Consider the following 18999-nt stretch of genomic DNA (forward strand, 5'->3'; position numbering starts at 1 on the left):
GTAGAGCTCACGAATACTCATTAAAGAAAGGATAAACCAGTCATTAACTTCATCAATCCATGAAGAATGCTAGTCTAAACTGCAATGATAGGCTCACCGAAGCTTCTGCAATAGAGATGTACGTCCAACGTATACACTGGGAACTTCTCTACATCTTGCAAGGCATTAAGCCTAAATCCTTTGAAGAGCTAGCTACCCGTGCTCATGACATAGAGTTGGGCATATTTTCTGTAGAAAAAGGATCAACGTCTATCGGAAGGTTGGGCAAACTTCCATCGAAAGGTACAACCAGGCAGGCGCGTAAAGGCCTAGGATACACGCAGCCACCTCCAATTTGCATCTCCATAAGAAGGGCAATTAGTAACTACATCATTGTAGAAGAAGAGTCTACTGCAACTAATAAAAGGCCTTCTGTCTTTGACCGACTTGGAGAATCAACTGCAAGAATTTTTATGTTCGAAAGATTGGGACCTTTAAATAAAAACAAAAGCAACAAGTGTAAGAGAAGTCATCAAAGCACGATGATACACTCTTCACTTAAAATATAGAAGGATTTCCAAAGTTTGATTCCTTCTAGAATGAAGCAACAGACGGAACTGGTAGTTTCATGCAACGAGGTATTAAAAGCAAATACGCATACTATGGTTTATACCAAGCAACGCGAAGAAGATGAAGAGAGTGTTGGCTCCTTATATCATGTTACAACCCAGAATGAGAAAGATATCTCATCTCAAATGAAGGTTCATAAAGATATAAGAGATGTCTTTTGGTGTTATCATATATCTATCAACGATGATTATTCTCAAGAGGAGGAAGATATTGGAGATGCTCCATCGCAACTAGAAGAAGGAATAAAGGCCACAATAGATCCCTTGAATGAAGTTAATCTTGGAACCGATGAAGACCCAAGACCAACTTACCTGAGTGCGTTTCTAGAAGTAGGGGAGAAAATCGCTTATATGGACATACTCAAGGAATATATGGATATCTTCGCCTGAAGCTATAAGAAAATTCCTGGCTTAGATCCAAAAGTAGCGGTCCATCAATTGGCGGTCAAGAATAGTGCCCATCCTGTTAAGCAAGCCCAAAGACGCTTTAGGCCAGAGTTGGTTCCAATGAAGTTAACAAACTTATTAAAGCTAACTTTATTCGTGAAGTCAAATATCCCACATGGATTTCAATTATTGTTCCAGTACAGAAGAAGAATGGTCAAATTTGAGTTTCTGTCGACTTTCAGGATCTTAACAACGCCTGCCCTAAGGATGAATTTCCAATCCCCATACCATAGTTGATGATTGATGCCACCATTGGTTATAAGGCAATGTACTTCATGGATGGTTCATCAGGCTACAATCAAATTCGTATGGCACCAAAGAATGAAGAACTCATTGTATTCCGTACGCCCAAAGGTATTTATTTCTACAAGGTGATGTCGTTTGGTTTGAAGAACGCTAGCGCCACTTATCAAAGGGCTATGCAGAACATCTTTGATGGCCAACTCCATAAAACTATTAAATGCTACGTAGATGATCTAGTGGTGAAGTCAAGAAAGAGAGACGACCACTTAAAAGACCTAAGAATGATATTCGAGTTACTTTGAAGATATCAACATAGGATGAATCCATTGAAGTGTGCCTTTGGAGTTACTTCTAGAAAGTTTCTTGGCTTCATTGTACGACACCGAGGAATTGAAATTGATCAAGCCAAGGTATATGCAATTTTAAAAATGTCTGAGCCTCGAAATATTCATGAGTTAAAAAGCCTTTAAGGAAGACTAGCATATTTAAGGAGGTTTATCTCAAACCTGGCCGAGAAATATCAACCATTTAGTCGTCTCATGAAGAAGGATACTCCCTTCGAATGGGACCATACCTGTAGTAATGCCTTTGAAAGTATCAAATCATACTTAATGAAGCCACCAGTTCTTGCGGTACCCATACCTGGGAAACCATTGATACTCTACATCACGACACAAGAAAGGTCAGTTGGAGCACTACTGGCTCAAGAAAATAGTGAAGGCAAAGAAAGCTCTCTTTATTATTTGAGTAGAATAATGACGCCGAACGAGCTAAAGTATTCTCCAATTGAAAAGTAATGTTCTACATTAGCCTTCTCAATTTGAAAGATGAAACACTATTTTCAAGCTCATGTTGTCCATCTTGTATCTAGGGCAAATCCCATCAAGTTTGTAATGTCCAAACCAGTCCTTAGCGACCGACTTGCAAGATAGTACCTTCAATTTCAGCAGTTTGAGATCGTGTACGTTCCCCAAAAGGCTATAAAGAGACAAGCATTGGCTGACTTCTTGGAAGACCACCCGATACCTGATGATTGAAAACTGAGCAATGAACTTCCTGATGAAGATGCAATGGTTATTGAAGCTAGACCCCCATGAAAAATGTACTTTGATAGTGCCGCATATTGAGATGGAGCTGGTGCTGGTGTAATATTCGTCACTCCACAAAAAGAGTTTATCTCATACTCTTTTACCCTCACGAACTGTTGCTCTAATAATGTTGCTAAATATCAAGCTTTAATACTAGGACTTGAGATGGCAGTTGACATAAAACTACTGCAATTACAAGTCTTTAGTGACTCCCAATTGGTGATCAAGTAGCTTTTGGGAAGCTATGAAATCAGAAAGCCTGAGCTACGACCGTATCATAATTATGCATAGAAGTTGATGGGGTGGCTTGGAGAAGTAACCTTCCAACACGTGCCTCAACCCTAACTTTTCCAAATCAGACGAGAGTTACTATCCGCCAAGAATGGGTAGTACCGCCGTCAAATGAGGATGTAGAAAATAAGGTTGAATACCTTGTTGTTGTGTCTGAAGCTGTAAAAGAAGATTGCCGAAAACCTATCATTGATTACTTATGTTATGGGATACTTCCAGAGGATCCAAGGAGAAGGACTGACATTCGTTGTCGCGCACATCTCTTCCCTTACTATAAGGACACACTGTACAAAAGATCATTTGAAAGAGTACTTTTACGGTATTTGGGAGAGAAAGAAGCAATTCAAGCACTCGGGAGTATGTGGATCACATCAGTTTGGACCAAAGCTTTATTTTCACATTAAAAGAATGGGATATTATTGGCCAACAATGGTGAAAGATTGCTTGAACTATACTTGAAGATGCAAAGCTTGTCAATTCCATGCAAATTTCATACATCAACCTCCATAAGTACTACATCCAACTATAGCATCTTGGCCGTTCAATGCTTGGGGAATGGATGTTGTTGGTCCACTAACAAAATCTTCTGGTGGATACTTATACATCTTGGCCGTGACAGATTATTTCTCAAAGTGGACCGAAGCTGTTGCTCTTAAGGAAGTAAAGAAAGAAAATGTTGCAAACTTCATCCGAGTGAATATCGTCTACCGCTTTGGAATCCCTCAATATATAATAACTGACAATGGCAAGCCGTTTGATAACAAACTGATGAATAAGATTTGTGATCTCTTTGGCTTCTAGCAGCGCAAGTCTTCTATGTATCATGTGCCGCCAACGGTCTAGCTGAAGCCTTCAATAAGACTTTGTGTAACTTGTTGAAGAAAGTTGTCTCCAAATTCAAATGACACTGGAATGAATGAATGGAAGAATTTCTATGGGCATATAGAACAACTTACCATACACCAACGCAAGCAACCCCATATTGGCTTGCTTTTGGAGTTGAAGCCGTCCTACCACTTGAGCGTCAAATACCTTACTTGAAACTATTTATTCAAGAAGGGCTCACTGAGGAAGAAAATACTAAGTTGCATCTTGCGGAGTTAGAAGCTCTTGATAAGAAGAGACTAGAGGCTCAACAAAATCTTAAATGTTACCAAGCTCGTCTATCTTATTCCTTCAACAAAAGAGTTCGCTTGAGGTGTTTCCAAGTTGGAGATCAAGTCCTTGCAGTAAGGAGACCCATTATCACTTCTCGTAAGTTTGAGGGCAAATTCACCCCGAAGTGGGATGGACCTTATGTCATACAAGAGGTATATTCAAATAGTACTTATAAGCTTATCGATGCAGATGGATTAAAAGTTGGTCCTATCAATGCCAAGTTCTTGAAGAAGTATTATCCTTAAAAGGAGATAACACTCTTAAGGCGCGAGTATAAACTGCATGTACAATCCTTAAGGTACGAGTATAAACTGCATATACACTCCTTAAGGCACGAGTATAAACTGCATTTACACTCCATAAGGCACGAGTATAAACTGCATGTATACTCCTTAAGGCACGAGTATAAACTGTATGTACACTCCTTAAGGTACGAGTATAAGTTGCATGTACACTTCTTAAGGCACGAGTATAAACTGCAGGTCCACTCCTGGCCTGCAAGAGTATAAATTATGTAAAGCTAAAAAAAATGTCTGCTAGGTTGAAAACCTCGAAAGAGGCAGCCTAGGAAAAAGTTAGGATAAAAAAAAACACTCACCCAGAACTACGTTGTGACTTGATCCTCTTCACTAAGATACGTAGGCGCTTGGAATCTCATTTTGAGTTTAGTTGCATGAGTGTAAAAAAAAATACGTTCTTACAGTATCTGCCATACGAACGCCAAGTATGAAACTATTCTAATTAAATTTTGGACTTACTTCAAATATTTATGACTCAATAGGGGCAACCTGTCGAAAATAAAAAGATTTCCTTCAATGGGATTTGGAATGCTAAAGTTCTCCAAGCTTACAACTACAAGGATCTCAAAATTTTCATGCCTTAAGGTGGACAAGATTTGTCCTTTTGCACCTTAAGCTAGCCTCTAACGAGTTTATACTTAAAAGGATATCGAAATTTTCATGCCTTAAAGTGGACAAAATTTGTCCCTTTGCACCTTAAGATAGCCTCTAACGAGCTCATCCTTTAAAGGATATCAAAGTTTTCATGCCTTAAGGTGGACAAAATTTGTCCCTTTGCACCTTAAGTTGGCCTCTCAGGGTTTATCGTTAAAAGAATATCAAAATTTTCATGCCTTAAAGTGGATAAACTTTGTCCCTTTGCACTTTAAGCTGACCTCTCATGGGTTTATCCTTAAAAGGGTCTCAAAATTTTCATGCCTTAAGGTGGACAAAATTTGTCCCTTTGCACCTTAAGCTGGCCTGTCACGGGTTTATTCTTAAAAAGATCTTAAAATCTTCATGCCTTAAGGCGGACAAGATTTGCCCCTTTGTACCTTAAGCTAAACATTGAAAGGGATCATACTTAAAGAAAACCATGCACCTTGAAGTCAAATTGGTTGGTCTTAGAGTGAACGGAGGCGAAGTTAAACTCTCGTAGCCTAAGCCAATTGTTGCATAACTACTATCTTGAAGTCAAATTGGTCGGTCTTAGAGTGTACGGAGGCAAAGTTAAACTCTCACACCTTAAGACGATGTCCACCGTCTTCAAACAAAAAATTTTTGGACTTAAGGTGACAGAGGCGAATATAAACTCTTGCACCTTAAGCAGATGTCCACCGTCTTCAAGCAAAAAATTTTCAAACTTAAGGTGATAGAGGCAAAGTTAAACTCTCGCACCTTAAGTCGATGTCCACCGTCTTCAAGCAAAAAAATTTCAAACTTAAGGTGACGGAGGCGAAGTTAAACTTCAGCACCTTAAGTCGATGTCCATCGTCTTCAAGTAAAATTTTTCGGACTTAAGGTGACGAAGGCGAAGTTACACTCTCGCACCTTAAGCCGATGTCCACCGTCAAGTAAAATTGTTCGGACTTAAGGTGACGGAGGCGAAGTTAAAATCTCGCATCCTAAGTCGATTGTTGCATATTTCTATCTGTTTCAATTCTCGAAAAATAAAAAAAATAAGAAAACAAGAAAGAAAGTAAAAACACAAATAGAAAGGATGTTACCTGTCAGAGCGTTGTGATCTTAAAAGTTGTATATCACCAACTTGAATTGAGACAAGATGCCTTGATGAGAATAAAGCCCTCAAAATCTAGTTTGAAATAATCAAAACACTCTTTGGTGGTGATGGTCCCACATCAAGATATAAATTATTTGGTGAGGCGACATAAATCTGGAATCCTCTGTCGGACAACATATAAGATCGCCTTAAAAAAAATCATCCAGAACACTCCAAGAAGTTTTAAAATCCAAATTTTGGATATGTTATACATGCATGTTTTCGGCATCTATAGCATCAAGCGGATCATAATTTTGATACTCTCACATTGAGATATAATTTTTTGGGTGATGTCACATAAATCTGAAATTGTTGATACATCAAACAAATGTTGATTTCGGGATAACACCTGAAAACATCTCGATTGTATTAAATTATGAATTTTGGATATATTATAGATCTTTGTGTCTAGTTTCACAAGAATCAAGCGGCTTGTAATTCCATCCTTCTTACTTCAAGATATGAAAGTTTTAGTAAAGACGCACAGATCCGAAATTTGCAGCATGATAAAATTCAGGGCTAACTTCAAAAAATTATCGAGCGTTATATTGAAGGAATTTGAAGCTGAATTTTGGATATGTTTTAGAATCAAATTCTAGTTCTGGAATATCAAACGGTTCATGATTTTGATATTCCTACAATTAGATATGAATTTTCTACCACTAACATGTTGTGCTGAAAAAAATGTGACGAAAATAAGAGAAAAGTAGGAGGGAAAGAAATTACCTCAATATTGTTGATGACTTGAAAACCCCAAAATTGATATTGAAAAAGTGGGAATACTACCTCCTTTTATAGATTTGTAGGATGAATGTTTCCTTCTCCAATATAAATTCAGATTAGAATAACTTCCATCTCCAAATTCAAATTGGAGATTGTTTACTTCTCCAATATAAATTCAGATTGGAATAGCTTCCATCTCCAAATTCAAATTGGAGATTGTTTCCTTCTCTTATACAAATTAGAATTGGAGGTTATTTCCTTCTCCCATACAAATTCAAATTGGAGGTTCTTTGCTTCTCCAATCTAAGTTCAAATCGGAAGAGTTTTATTCCTAATTAAGTAAGGCGATGAAAAAGTCTTCCAAAATCTGTTTGAAATTGGATATCATGCTCATCAATGGATCTTAAGTGTAGAGATTCATGAAAAAAAATAAGAGAGTTTTGAGAGGCAATATCAATATGGTTCAGCTTTAAATTTTTGAATGAGGTATTCATATGTATGAAAATCATTGAAGCACAAAGAAAACATGCTTAAATAATCAAATTCAAGGCTAGTCTCCAAAATATTAAATGTCTCAACAAGTCTTGAAGTAGGGGGCATTTGTGGGCGATGCAATTTTATTAAATTTAAATCCATACAAAATTTGGATTATATTAAATTCAAAATATATTAGTCCCAAATAAATATTGCGGATTAATATAATTGGATTAATCATTTAAGTCCAAACATATATGAGTTTAATTAAGTATAAATACATAAATATCAATCTTTTAAAACTACTTACACTCTCTCCCACTTTTTAAATTACTTTACTCTCTCTCCCTATTAATATACATAACATAGTCGACATATACATAGCATTCTGTGTATATGTGGGATTTTTGTAATATGTTTAGGGAGTTGAGAATTTTTGTAATATTGAAAACATAAGTTGTGTATTTGTGTAATATTTTGTTTAATTAAAGTCCAATTTTTATTGGGCTAGCCCATTGATTTGGGCTACAAATAATGAACCCACTTTAATAAACCCAAGATATTGTCATATTCTAGAGGCCCAAATAAGCGCCACGTGTCAAATGACGTGACATGCCAAGTCAAGTGAAGGAGCCAATAGGACCATGCCACATGTCAAAATGATGCAGCAGACCCATGAAATAAAAGCCCATAAAGAGGCGTCACAACACTTAAATCTGATTGATCAAAGAAAGTCTATATTCATCATGACTCTTTCTTTTCTACAACTATAAATAGGGTCTCATAATTCAGAAAAGAACCCCCAAAACTCTAACAAGTAGCAAGAGAAAACTTGTGGATCAAACACCGTAATTTCTCTAAAAAGTTCAAGCATTCAAATCAAGTTCATCTAGATTCAAGATCAAGACTGCAATATTCAAAACAAGCTCAAAAGCCCCTGAATTCAAGCACAAGTCAAGATCAAGACTCTCAAATCAAGTTCAAATTCAAGATCAAGCTTTAAGCCCTTGAATTTATATTTGAAAAGGCGAATCAGAGGATTCATAGAAATTGTAACACTCACATATTGAAATCAATAAATTGATTGTTGCAATATTTTTTCTTGTCTCAAATTATTTATTTTTTGACTTCGAAAATTTTACTGTCCAACACTGTCATCATCTTCTAATGAAGCATTAATTCAAAAGGAAAAAAATAATAAAGGTCTTAACCAATTCATGCAACCAATTGATTTGCAACGAAAAATCTCCCAACACAGAATACACCCAAACGTTTGCTAACTTTGATTTTAAGTTTTTGGGTCATTTTGTCAACTTTTAACACAAGAATAAGCTACTAATATAGACAGAGAAAGCTTCCACGTAAATCAAACAAAAGTTGCAATATATTTTCAATAAACAACAATATACATAAAAAAAAATGATATCAAGCTTACAACTGTAAAAATAATCAAGTATTAAACCTCTAAAATATTCGCGACAATAATTATGGGCTCGTAGGTCCTACGCTAATATTTATACAATATGATATCTATAATCTATAATATATAATCTATAATCTATAATCTATATTTATATTTATATCTATAATTTATCTATAATCTATAATCTATATCTATAACTATATCTATATCTATAATCTATAATCTACATTTACAATATATTAAAAGTGTGAACATCTTACAAAAATGATTTGAACTTTTTACCCTTTATCAAAAAACTTTACGATTGTTAAAATCGTCTTTTTACTCTCTTTTTTAATTATTATTTTATTAAATTAAGAATTAAGGTCTCCTAAAATATATGAGAATCTGATGATCTATATCTATATTTATATTTATATCTATATTATATTAAAAGTGTGAAGATACTTAGAAAAGTGATTTGAACTTTTTGCCCTTTATTAAAAAATCTTCACTTTAGACAAAGTCATCTTTTTACATATTTTTTCAAATTAATAAATACTTAAAAACATTCAAATGAATAAATAAATGGGGAAAATAGCTATTAAAGAAAGGAAAAAAATGCTCGGCTCCAAAGTTTATGGTTATTATATGGGAAAAAACATTTAAAATATGGATATACATGGAAAATCTGTTAAAGTATTAATTTCTAATATTTACCTTCCATTTTAGGCTAGGAGTTCTATAATATTATATGAAAAATCTAAATATTAATTCCTACTAATATCTTGCCTTCCCTTTAGGAGTAGGAGTTCTATTATATGGCTTTTCAATTCCTTTTTGGTCTACAATTTCTGTTATAAAGGAAGTTATAAATCATCTAGAAAGATACATAATACATCAAAGCTTCAACGTTATATAACATGTCTATCATTCATGTTCGACTGAATAACTTCTTCATTGATGCAAAGTAGGGTCATAAGTATGGAGAAGAGATGTTAACTTAAGAAGATTTTTATTGACGGCATTCATACCACCGTGATGTAAGGTTTCGTAAATACTTTATTCTACCTCCATGAGGTAGGGGTAAAGTCTATGTAGTTTCAATATGATATTTTTTTGTAAGCAATCTAATGAAATTAATTCGTCTGCATCATATGCTTGTGGGTACATTCTCTTCCCAGCTGATCAATAATTTTTTCATTCTTCAATTATTTTTTAAGTAGATTATCTTCTTAAGTAAGAATTCATTCTTCAATTAATAACTGATATCTTCTCTTTTTATTCACTTCACTTATTTGGTTTGGATGATTTCACACTCACATTAAAGCTACTCAAGAATGTTGGTAGAGATAAAATCATATATGTCACAGTGGTGGCATGCTATAACACTACGTAATGCATAATCTAAAACAAACCGAGGCAACTTACTTTCTGATACTTATGTCAGCATCATTGGACTAGATGACTTAAGTAGAAAATTCAAGAAATCAACAAAACATCCAATGAATCACAAGAACTATACTGAAATGGGAATAATTCAAATGGCAGGGTCGATAACGAGCTTTTGAGAAGCAAAGATATACAATGTGTGCTTCCTAATTATTAAATAAACTTTAAAAAGACTTTCGTATGTTTGGTTTTAGGATCTTTGATTTCTTCTTTAAAGATTTACATTGTCTACTTTGAGTGAGATGGTAGTTGATTTTGGTTTTGATATTGCTTTGATTGATCAAGTTTTTATGATTTTAATTTGTAGTATAATTTCTTAAATTTGAACTATATTCTTGTGAAGTTAACTGATCTGTTTTTATTATACATTCGAATTCTAAAAATAATTTTCTAGATAAGATTATATACAACAGACCTTTGTGGTTTGGTGCTTACTTGAACCCCCGAGCAGGAGCTTAGTGCAATTCAAGATTTAATACATGTAGCAGGAGTAATTTTTTATCTAAGTACTTAGTATAATAGCTTATACATATAATAAAACTTTTTAACGAAGGGTGTTCAGAGCATCCGTTATTATACTGATTGTTTAATTACTTATACGAAAATTGACGTTGGAATAAGGTCTATGCAGTTTTCTTAACATTATCTTCTTTTCGCTCTAATTTAATAAGTGATATAGAGAATTTAGAGAAGAACAATATTAATGTAATCAATCTCAGGATACTAGTTATTCTTGGCTTTGAAGTATAAATGCAATTTGATATGTAAGCCATTCTTATCTTTATTTAAATGTTAGTTAAAAACTATTGAATATATAAAAGTTAAGTGATGTCTGCTTTTATTTGAGCATATATTGACAATTTTTTGGTTTCTTTTTCATTTATACTGAAAAGTTGTATCAGTAGTGTTTTATTTCCATTTGAGAATATAAATTCAAGTAAACTTTCTTTCAAAATCTTAACGTACGATTGTGTAAAGGATAAGTTGGTCACATGATAAATTCATTTTTTGTTCTTTAAATTTGGAGATAAAGTGCAAATGATAAAATAACAATCGATAAATTGGTCATCTTGAAGGGGACGGAGAGAGCAACTACGAGTACCATGAAGACTATTTCTGAAATTGTATAGGTTAGTTTTACAAGTGATGTTATCTTTGTTTTCATGTATTATAGTAAATATTTTTTTCATGTTAATTAAGGATTGATTCATGACGTTCAAAATCCAACTTCAGCTTACCAAGGATATGACCTTAGATAGGAGGTTATGGAGGACACATAGTAAGGTAGGAGGTTAGTTAGATAGTTGAACATTGTGTGGCTTATTCTATACTATTATTATTTATATTATTAGTCGTGGTATTACTCTTATAATTTCTTTTTCTTTGAGTTTGTATTATCTCTGGCTTTATAACACTTCTTTGAAATATTTTTTCTTGAGCTGGAGGTCTAACGAAAATAACCTTTGTACCTCCAAGGTAGTGGTAAGATGCACTTTCTCCTTTTCAAACCCCACTTTTTGAAATTACACTAGGTATATTATTGTAGTCGTAGAGGATTATGTTGATGAAGTCTGAATTCAATAAGACCAACTGAAAGTAGGAAAGGACCATAAAAGAATGTTGAGATGGAAGCTTCATGTTTCAAATAATCCTCTAAATAAACACCTTTTTTCTTCATCCTCGATCTTAAGAAAATTGCCCAAAAATCGTCCCTTGTGCTTTTCAATCATCTTGACATTATCTTTTCTGCGATGGTATGAGTCAATTGACATGTTTCGAGGCTCTTATGATTGACCATTGAGATTAATGATAATTTGAGCCACTCGAAAAATGACATAAGAACTCTGTTTATTCGATTCCTTAAGAGGCTAGGTGGTTGGGAGAATTTTGGGTTTATGCCTGTTTGTTAATTGTTGTTTATCATTTCACATGTCAAATATAGTAGGAAGTGCATTCAAATATTTCAAAAACTATTTTATCTACTTTTTGATGCTTTATCTGAGTAGCATTCAGTTAATGTCTTTCACGTAGTCAGGAATTTACTAACTTCAAGTTTTATTACTAGGCCTGAGGGAACAATTTTTAATGTTTCTATAATTCCTTTTAATTTATAATTACTAAATTTTGGAAGGAACTCTGAAATCCCAATGGGTGTACTAGAAATTAAATTTTTATTATTGTTATAGATAGTTAACTTAAGTAGATAAAAGTGCTCAAGTACAAGCAACCTTTCGTGTTTCAGTTACACCTAGCTATAGGTAAAATTACTTGTCTTCTAGGTATGGGCGTTTCCTATCATTAGGATAAAACTAACACTTAAATGATACATGTCTTCAAAGAATTTGTTCTGGTCATGCTTTCAAATGCAGGAAAAATTTTAGCAAGTTCGGCAAGTATATGATCCTAAAATAACTTGGGAGAATGAACATGTATATTGTTCAATATAATCATCCCATATTTTTTTTAATTTGGGCATGCATATTATAAAAGATCTTCAATCTTCTCACCAAAAAAGAAAGATATGAATTTTAGAGTAAAAATGACGCATAATATCACAATGTTGTATTAATGTTTCCTTTTATTTGTGACTAATGTATATATAAGTAGAACGAACTCATAATCCATTATTGACATTACATGTGACGTATTACTGCATAACCTGAAAATATTGATTTAAAGGAAGCTAGATAATTTATCAATGGGAGATCATTTTACTTTTGAAAAGAGCATTACTTGTACTATTGCCCGATTGTCTCAAGAGTTTCTTATATTATTTAATAAGTTGTCCTTGAACTTTGAATTTCTTCAATCAGTGGCAAGAAGTGTAAAAAGTATAAAACTTTTGATTATCGATATGTTAAATGTTAGACACTTTTTTCGCAATTGGTCCTTACATATATTTTGTAACTTTTTTGTCTATATTATTTTACCGTAATGCAATTGTTTTAACTTAAATTTTCTTCCATAACATCATTAAAATTTTATATTACTCACTTAGCATGACATGTTGCAATGATTAGAGAAAATTCATCTTACCATCATGGCACCTCAAAAGAAGAAGGGCGACTAAGCCACAAGAAAGCCTTGGAACATGCATTTATTTTAATGTGCATACATATTTTTGTCATTTAAATTGTAACTTTAGTTGTAATGTCATATAATTTATTTTTTTATATGTAATTTTTTATACTGACATGACATACGTTTAATTAAATATATGAAGAAGAAGTCAAAGGTTTGTGGACTTTGTGGTCATCTTAATATTTATATTTTCTTTTTAATATTTTAATTTTTTTTAGTGCATATCTCTAAATTATTAAAGGACGATCAAAGAAAATAGAGAATAACGTATGCACAAAATTTAATTTATTCTTCTTATATATAGTTCTATTAGGTGAGATACACATGTAAAGTACGTATCCTAAACTAGTTTATTGAAATATAAAAGAGCAGCTAAAGAGTTTCTTTGTAATTTATAGAGATCATTAATGTATCTATTAATCTTATACTCTTAACCACCTCCCTACTTGACTACTAATAGTTTTGCCACTATATTGAAAGTTTTGGTTTTGTTCATACACAATCAGTTGCTTGAAGATTCCACTACAAAATTAAGAAAGAAAAAAAACTATAGATAAGACATGAGCCATAAACAGATGGGATAGTGACTTCTTTTTTAGAAGTATTATGCTTATTCTTCTTCTACATGGATTTGCAAAAGAATTTAAATCTCGTACAAATTTGAAAAGAATTGCTAGCATAAAAGAATTAAAGTAGCAGAAGGGTTATGCCCATGATAAACTTTGTGGAGATGAGCTGGTGGATCGGCTAATATGTACTTAGGGTCGTTTGGTTTGAAAACAAGTTATATCGGGATTAGTTATGCTGGCATAAGTTATACTGAGATTAGTTGTCCTGGGGATTAGTTATGCTGGGATAAGTTATGCTGAAATTAGTTGTCCTGAGATAAGTTATGTTGAGATTAGTTGTTCTGAGATAAGTTATCTTGATATTATTTTTAATGGTTGTTTGGTTTGTGGTACTAAAAATAATATAGTGCATTGTTTGAATAAATATATTATTTGTTTACTAAAATACCCTTCACAATATTTAGCTTAATTATTTTTCCTATATATTAAATCATACAAAAGAAATTGAAAAGTTACTAATTTTTTTTAACTTTATTATTTTATTTTTCCTAAAAATATATATTAAGAAATTTATGTTGATATTTCTTAAATGTGTATGAAGCTCTAATATTTCATGTTAAATTACTTATTTTGTTCTAAATTTCATAAAATATTGATAATCTCATTTTTTGTCAAAAAAATTCATCATAAAAAAATGTGAAAAAGAATTACTCTCATTTTTCATTATTCAGTATCATTAATATTTGGAGAATCAAATTGTATTTTTTTAAAAAATAAATTTTCAAATATTTTTAGCTAAATATAAAAATATTTTTTTATTTAATAATTAAGCATGTATTAAGTTAGAAAGGGAATGTCAACATACAATAATAACTTGTCCATGATAAATTTGTTAGGAAAAATAAAAATTTATGTCCATGATAAATTTGTTAGGAAAAAGGATTTAAAGTACGATTAATAAACATTTCTACAAAATAGAAAGACAATAAATCTTTGCATCAATTTTGAACTTGATTATATAAATAGTTTTTGTGGTGTCACTATCATTTTTCCATTCCCCATCACTTTTGTAGCATTTAATAAGCTCATATAATTGTTCAAATTTATCAAAATAAATGAAAATTTATAGAGTAATTAAAATTTAAATTAGGGATAAAATGATTAAAAAAATTTTGATGCGAAGACTAATAAAATCTCACATTCTCTCTCTTATATATAGTAGTAAAAGTAAAGTAAAGTAAAGTGAAGTAAGGTAATATATATATGAAAATGGTCTGTTACCCCCCAACCTTTAGTCGAAATCCCAACTACACACTTAACCTTTTAATGTGACTTATTACCCCCCTGAATTATTTTAAAGTGGAATTATTATCTCCCTGAACTATTTTAAAGTGGAATGATTAAACCCTCAAAAACTGACAACCAGTCATTGCTAATGGTCACAACCACGCGCCGCCATGTCATACCACGTCATTTCCACGTTATTTTTTATTTTTTTACTCTAAAAAAATAATAATTTAACTTTATTATTTCCTTTTTTCTTCCCCATTTTCCATTTTAATTATTATTTTTCTTTCTTTCTTTCTTTCTTTCTTTCTTTCTTTCTTTCTTTCTTTCTTTCTTTCTCTCCAAGAATCTTATATTTCTTTTTCTCTGTTTCTTGTCTAATTATATTGGCAATGCTTGTTGGAACTGATGATTGGTTGAATGGTTGTTGTTCATTAGATCCTAGGTCACTTGATTTTCCTTGCGGCAACAGTAGAATCCTTTGCCTAAGGGAAGATATATTGGACATGGAGGATGTAGCTAGACATTTTGAGCTGAATAAGGGGGTTTTGCATGAAGTTCAACAGCAATCTAGAAAAAACGATGACTTTTCTCTTCTTTTAAACATGTTTCCACGAGCTGAGGATGATGGCTATGTTCCATATTGTGAAATCAATTTTGATTGGGCAGATGACTCAGTTGAACAGACAACTTATGAGGAAACACCCAATGATTCTGCTCCTGTTGCGTCTGATCTTGACTACTCAATAGAGCCAAAATATAATCTAGACTGCTCAAACACCCAAGTTCTTAAATTTTTTCAAGTTAATTCGAGTTCAATGGCATTTCTTCTTCAATAGCATCCAAGAACTAATCAATGGCATTCAAGATTAATTTATCATCTTCCTCATTCAAAAATTCAAGTTCTTAATTTTTTTTCAAGTTTTTTGAATCGGAGTTCCCCCATCTTCCTCATTTAAGAATACATTAATCGGAGAACTCTTATTGTTTTCTTAGTTCAGGTGTTTCTTGATTTCGGTTTTGGAGAAAAAAGAATTTCTTGGCTTCGAAAAAATCCATTAATGAGGAAGATGAAGAACTCCATTAATGAGTTCTGCAACTTTTGTTTTGGAAAAGAGAAGAAGAAGACATGACACGACAATATTTATTAAGAAAAAATAATATTTATTAAAAATAATGACAGTGACAATCAAAAAATAATAATTTTAAAGTGAAAAAAGTCAACTGACGTGCCTATGGGCGCGTGTAGTCACATCCAGTGACACGTCAGCAATTGGGGGGTAATAAATTCGATAAAAATAAGTTCAGGGGGGTAATAGGTCACTTTAAAAGGTTGAGTGTGTAGTTGAGATTTCAACTAAATGTTGGGGGGGGGGGGGGGTAACAGACCATTTTCTCATATATATATATATAAAATCATTTGAAAAAATGTTATTAGCTATAGTTTTGAAAAAGGTTTTAAAATAATAGCTAGTTAGATTCTCCATTATAAAAAGTTATTTATTTGATTCATATGATTTTTCTCTTTATTTGAAAGTTTGAATTTTTTTACTTTCTCCAAAACATATATAACTATGAATCGTGTAGTAGTTAGATTTTTTTTTATTGGATTTTTAGATAAAAATATGTGAGTAAATTGGTAGAAAAAGTAAAATAAAAATGATGAAAAACTTGTGTAGAAACAACAAAATATTATACACAAAATTTTGTAATTTATTTTTTCATCTCATCTAAAAATTTGAACTTCATATGATAAGTTTCATATTCATTCGCATTAAAATCTAACCTATCTCATTATACAAATACCTTATATTTTATATAAAAAAAAAAAAGTAAAGTAATATATATATAAAGAATTTAGGGGTTATTTTGTCATTTTATAGTTTATCCCAAGGATAAATTGTGTTGGAATTGTTATCCCACCATATGTGTGGAATAACTTATCCCGATACTATTTATTAGTCCCGGGATAAGTTATTCGAATATTGACAACCAAACAATGCGTCAAAATATTTATCGCGAAACTATTATTTTATTTCGAAATTATATATTTTAGTACCTCACACCAAACAACCCCTTAGTATAAATTTATTTATTTTGTAAATAATAAACTTTAAATAATCTACATGTTTTCCAACTTTGAGCTAAACAAAAGAGAATTTGGTACATGACTACATGTATAAAAGAACTCGTAATCCAAAATTAGAAATTTTATTAATCTTCTGATATTTTAATATCATATATGATACTCTAATCTATAATCTATCTATATCTATCTATAATCTATATCTATATCTATATCTATATCTATATCTATATCTATATCTATATCTATATCTATAATTTATATCTATAATCTATATATAATATATTAAAATTGCGAAGAAACTTAGAAATATTGTTTGAAATTTTTAACCTTTATTAAAAATCTCCGCTTTAGATAAAATTGTCTTTTCACCTTTTTCTATTATTTTAATAATATTAAATATTGACTGTATTAAAAAAAAAAAAAACATTCCTCAATGAAAATAAGATTCCTTTTTTCACCATCTAACAAAACTAAACCATTCCCAATTAAAAAAGGACAATTCAAAAACGCCAAACAAAATAGAAATAAAAAATAAAAATTCATAGACAATTAATTAATAAGACCCACACTATATAATCGAAAAAGAATATCAAATTAGGATAAAAAGGAGTGCATTATATATAGTCCGAAGACTTTTTTAATAAAGTGAAAATCGATATTTGTTCACTTATAGAATGCTTCATATTAATATTAAAGAAAGAAGAGGTGACAATAACAACAATTACAATTCAATCCAAATGAGTTGATCAAATCTACATGAATCACTTTCTTTTTGTGGGGATAGCTACTATCTATACCAAATGCCATTCGACATCGTCATCCATGTTAATTATTCCTCTAGACATCTATGTCAAATGATAGTTAAGATTATAGAGGACTACAAGTACGTTATAACATATAGTTTGGGATAAAGTCGCAATTTTTGTTTGATAGTAAGAAGCACATACTATTCAAGTGCATTATAGTAGCAGTTGTTGATATTTGAGTTTAAGCTGAGACCAATTTTCACTCTCAATGGTGATTACCTCAATGAGCGAGACAACTTTTCAGTGCCTTTTAAAAGTATATTTAGCTATCAGCATATATGATGCCTCCTCTTTGAATTCTTACTCTCCAACATTGTCCTATGATCTAGTGCTAATATTTCTTTTAGAGATTGTTTGGTATTAGAGATAAGAAAAATAGTCTTGGGATAAAGTTTGAAATTTAATAAACATGATATATAACTTGGCTTCAGAAATACAAAATTCGTATCAAGTATTTAGGAATAAACGTGCTATGCACGTTTCAACAGACTAGTTTAAAGAAAATCACATACACAAATATGTATTAACGTGGATATAACAAAATATTTACCTCATAAAATTCATAATTATGCATGAAAAATAAAAATTATTTTTATACACCTTTTTAATCTCATCATGATATATCCACTGTTGTTATAAGTTATATAAATTTGCTTTGAAGATATGGCATCACTATTTGTATGGAGTTAATGTGGACATCTTCTCTGACCATAAGAAATCGCAATATTTGTTCCCCTAGAAAGAGTTGAATCTTTAGCAGAGAAGGTGGCTTGAGTTACTTAAGGACTATGACATGAGTCTTCATTATCATCCAAGTAAAGTTAATGTGGTTGTTGATGCTCTTAGCAGATTGTCCATGGGGAGCTTATCTCATATTGGCAAGGAGAAGCGAGATTTGGTGAAGGATATTCAGTGTTTAGCTAATCTTGGAGTTAGTATCTTGGACTCTGAAGATGGAGGCGTGGTTGTGCAAGAGGTAGTGAAGTTATCTCTTGATGCTAAGGTGAAAGAGAAACAGATTTTGGATCCTATCTTGATGCGGATTAAGAGTGACCCAGACCAGTAGAAAGTGATAGTTTTCGAGATTGGTGGTAATGGTATCTTGAGGTACCAAGGTAGGTTTTGTGTTTCCGACATTGATGGGCTACGAGAGAGGATCTTAGATGGGGCTCATGAGTTGAGGTACACCGTTTATCCTAGATTGACGAAGATGTACCATGATC

This window comes from Capsicum annuum, chromosome 12 (genome assembly GCF_002878395.1).
Source record: "Capsicum annuum cultivar UCD-10X-F1 chromosome 12, UCD10Xv1.1, whole genome shotgun sequence".
NCBI lineage: Eukaryota > Viridiplantae > Streptophyta > Magnoliopsida > Solanales > Solanaceae > Capsicum > Capsicum annuum.